General features: G+C 42.6%; 1 pseudogene; it reads right to left on the reverse strand.

Annotated features, from left to right (window-relative positions):
* Positions 1–399: 399 nt before the first annotated feature.
* LOC102853609 overlaps positions 400–4716 on the reverse strand; it is a 61120-nt pseudogene continuing 56803 nt past the window's right edge.

The raw sequence follows: 4716 nt of genomic DNA on the forward strand, positions 1-4716 counted from the left end.
CTCTCCTCAGCACAAATGCATTAATATGCCAACTTAGCTCTCTAGTTATGTGGAATTAGCAACTGAGGCTACTTCTGACACCAGCACAGGTCTCTCTCTAGCCTTCATCAGACCGACACCTAGGGAGGCCTGGCTGCCTGAGGACACTTCTGAAATCTTGCCACTGACTTCTGAGAGGCAGTAGTGTCACAGGAAAGATAACAATGCGTGAAAAGAAAAACTGCAAAATCACGGAAGGGGCACGATTGTACACATTTAACTTTTCATCACAGCAAGAGTGTGTGTGTTCTGATATTTGACCACCTTTCTAGGTATGAAAAATCTGAAACCTTGGAGTCAGTCAGGAGAGTGGACACATGGCAGGAGAAAGAAACGCAGGGCGGATGGCTTTGTTTCCTGTTACATCAGAACCTGGGTTCGTGTGTCAGGCAGGCGCAGCCCCACCAGTCCTCCACACACAAGCACGGTAGAAGCCAGCAGAATGGGGATGGCTTTGGTGATGCCGACCAGGGAGCCGAATATTAAGTTTCCGAGGACGGCTGCTGCTTTGCACAGAGCATTCAAGAAGCCAAAGCCTGTGGCCCTGCAAAGCAGAAAGACAAGGTTGAGAATGTGACTTTAAGACTCCATCTGCCCACATAGGTCCTGAGTCCTAATTTCCCGTGGATCTACAGGTGACCTGCATGGTACTGGAACAAGCAATTAAGTGAGCAAATCTTGAGGAGACAACTCCTAATGTTATTCTTTCAACTCTCTAGTGACTTTTTCACCACGTCCCCTAAGTCTTAATCTGCAGAAAGTGGGGGAAAAGAAATGTAGGGGAATAAGAAGAGTCTCTTCTCTCTTGGCCCAGTGGAGCTGGGGAGGGGGGAGGATATTTTAAATTAAAATTTTAATCTTACCCTGTTTTTCAACTCCCCATTGAATTTTTCCTGTTCCATCAACCTCCCCATCTGCCCACTAAAATCTGCTTTCCTAAAATTTTTCACTCTTTGCCTTCTTTATTATTATTATTATTATTATTATTATGCACATATACCGTCAAATCAGATCTGACTGGTACAGGAGACTGTCCCACCTCCAGGAGAGCATCTGGTGGATTCGAACCTCATATCTCTGGGATTGCAGTGTACTCTTTGCCTTCTATAATAGACATCTTGTTGTTTATTAAGTGCCATCAAGTCGTAGATGACTCATAGCGACCCTATGAATGAAAGACCTGCACACTTGTATAACTTTCATCATTTATCCAAGTTCATAGAGTTTCCAGAAACAAGCTATCGGAAGTGGATGCCACTCCTGCTTCCAAGCTTGTTTGGATCGGGGAGCTCCACCGTGAGTAACCATTATTGCATTTGACACATCAGTGTCACAGTATTCAGCATCACAGCAACCACAAGTTACCTCTGTACAGCAAATGGACAGACTAGTGCTATACTACTTAGAAGAATGCTTGACCAAAAACAATTAAAACAAGGCCTAGATCAATAACAGTTAATTATATAAAATACAATGTATATGAAAGATTGCATGAGATACAAGGTACATGAGTGAAACACAATGTATACAAATTATTGTATGGAAACCCATTTTTACAAAAATCCCACCAAAACCACCAGCAGCTTTAATGGGGGATACACCTGGTGATTTGTTCCTGTCAAGATTACAGACCAGAAAACCCTTTGGGGCAATTCACATGGAGTCACTGTTCATTGGAAAGGGCTTGATAGCATCTAACAGCAACAACAACAATTGACTTATTAAAATGTAAAAAAAAAAAAAAACATACAAACAACCTCCCCCCAAACACTCTTTAATCTTAGCCCATGGAAACTCTCCTTTCAGGAAAGAAAGAACCAGGCAAGAAAGACTGTAAATTGGAGGTGGGTTCTCTCTGTCTTGTGTGGACAGGATGAGACCTGGGCCCTCAGATACCAGGCTAAGGCAGTGAGGTTAAGATGTGGGAACTGAACAGCTCTTCAGCTTCTCATGATGTTGTTACGTACCTTTGAGTCACCTCTAACAAATAGTGACCTACGTACAACAGCCCTAAACCTTGCTCTATCCTGTGCCAATCTTATTGTTTCTAACACACCCACCCTCATTACTTCAATTACTGAATCAATCCATCTCACTAAGGATCTTGCTCTCCTGCGCTATTCCTCCAGCCTTCCAAGCATGACGTCCTTCTCCAAGGACTGGTCTTTGCTTGCAACATACCCAAACTACGTCAGATGGAGCTTCAGAATCATTAACTCCAAGAAGCAGCCTGGTTTTACCCTCTCTGAGGTGAACTTGTTGGCTCTCCTGGCAGTCCATGTTATATCCAATACTCTACTCCAGTACCACAGCTAAAAAGGCATCAGTTCTCTTTCTATCATCCCTAGTCATTGTCCAGCTTTCTGACGCATAGCAAGTAACTCCAAACACTGTGGCCTGGATCAGGTGCACCTTAGTCTCTAGACTGACATTGTTGCTCTTCAGTATTTTGGAGAGGACCCTGACAGCACACTTTCCCGATGCAATTAATCTTTTGATTTCCTGGCTGCTGGTACCAAGAGTGTTGATTGTGGAGCCAAGCAAATTAAAGATGTTCACAATCTCAATCTCTTCACCATCTATCAAGCTGCTGCCAATTGGCCCAATGGTGAGAATCTTTGTTTTCTTGATGTTGAGCTTCTATCCATGTTTAAGGATGCAGTCGTTGATCTTCTGCAGCAAACTTCAGGTCATTCTCAGTTTCAGCAAGCATGGTTGTATCATCTGCATAATGCAAGTTGTTGATGTGTCTTTCTCTAAACCTAATGCCACATTCCTCCTCATAGAGCCCAGCCTCCTGGATGATCTCTTCTGCATATAGATTGAAATGGTATGGAGAAAGGATACATCCCTGGCATTCATCCTTCCCAATTTTGAACCATACAGTGTTTCCTTGCTCTGTCCTGATGACTGCCTCCTGGTCCAAGTATAGGTTTTGCATAAGCACAATCAAATGTTCTGGGATTCCCATTCTTCTCTGAGTTAGTTACAGTTTGTTGCGATCAAATACCTTCGCATAGTCATTGAAACACAGATAGACATTCCTCTCATGTTCTCTGCTTTCAGCCAAGATACATCTAACATTAGCTATAATATCTCTACAGTCTGCACAACTGCAGTTTTCTGTTGATGTACTGTTCTAGTCATTTTTGGATAATATTCAGCAGAATCTTGATTCTACCCAGCATAGCATTTTCAAAGTTTATCTCTGTTATCACATGTATTAAGACTTTATCTTTTTGTAGCAGAAGAATTATCCATGTATCACCTTTTTTGATGGTAACAGATTTTTAGATTATCTTTTGCTCCCTATTTCTTCTCATTAACTTAATGAACATGCTAGAGACTTTGATTAACTGAAGCCCCTGTGATTTGCAGAGGAAACCAGAAACAGCAGTGATAAGCTCGTATGCTCTCCCCCCACGTGTGCTTTGGTGGCAGTCATAGCCAAAGTACTGGGCTGGGTGGATCACCGTATAACATCTATTATCTCATCAGCATTGAATTTCAGAACTCAAGTCCAGAAGAACATTACAGAAGAGAATCAAGTGTAGGTTTAGAGAGAAGTTCTTGTTTACTGTATCTGCTGGAATTTAAGGTATGGTAGGGTCGCTATGAGTCGCAGGCGACTCGACGGCACATAACAACAACAAACAACAGTATATAAGTAAGATATACAGCATTTCTTAAGGTATTCTTTGGAATTTCTCCCCCGCCTCTATCTATCGTACATTCATTGAATGTGATTATACTGTGTTTGGCAGGAAAGAAACATATATTTGTATACTCCCAACATTAAAGAGATGACATGAATGTTCTGCCATTATATTAGTGCACTACGTAGTTTGGGCTTTATGAAGGGGAAAGTGGTATTAGGACTGGAGGAAATCTCATCAACAACCTGTGATACGCAGATGACACACTCTTGCTTGCTGAAACTGAGGAGGACCCGAAGTGCTTGCTGCAGAAAGTCAAGGACTGAAATCTTTAATATGGGTTGAAGCTCAACATCAAGAAGACAAGATTCTCATCACTGGGCCAACTGGCAGCATCATGATAGATGGAGAATTATTGTTAACAATTTCAGCTCGCTTAGCTCCACAATCAACACTCATGGCACCAACAGCCAGGAAATCAAAAGACAAATTGCACTGGAAAAATCTGTGGTGAGGGACTTCACCAGAGAACTGAGAATCAATGATGTCAGTCTCAAGACTAAGACATGCCTGATTCAGGCCAAGGTCTTTGCAAATTACTTGCTATGCACCAGGGAGCTTGACTATGACTAACTAAGATGACAGAATAAGAGTCAATGCCTTTGAGTTGTAGTGCTGGAGAAAAGTGTTGAACATACCATGGATTACCAAGAGCACAAAGAGGTCTGTCTTGGAGAGGGTGAAACCAAGTTTCTCCTTGGACGCTAGGATTTTGAAGCTCTGTCTCACATACTTTGGGTACGTGGCTAGGAGGGACTGGTCTTTGGAGAAGGACATCATGCTCAGAAGGGCAGAGGGTCAGCACAGGAGAAGAAGACCCCAGATGAGATGAAATGACACAGTAACTGAGGTAATGGAGGTAGGTGTGTTGGAGCCAGTGAGACTGGCTTATGATAGGGCAGGTTTCAGAGCTGTTGTTTATAAGTTCACAATGAGTCGCAGGTGACTGGATGGCACACAA

The sequence above is a fragment of the Elephantulus edwardii genome, unplaced genomic scaffold (assembly GCF_000299155.1).
Source record: "Elephantulus edwardii isolate Elephantulus edwardi_28Jun2011 unplaced genomic scaffold, EleEdw1.0 scaffold00609, whole genome shotgun sequence".
Lineage (NCBI taxonomy): Eukaryota > Metazoa > Chordata > Mammalia > Macroscelidea > Macroscelididae > Elephantulus > Elephantulus edwardii.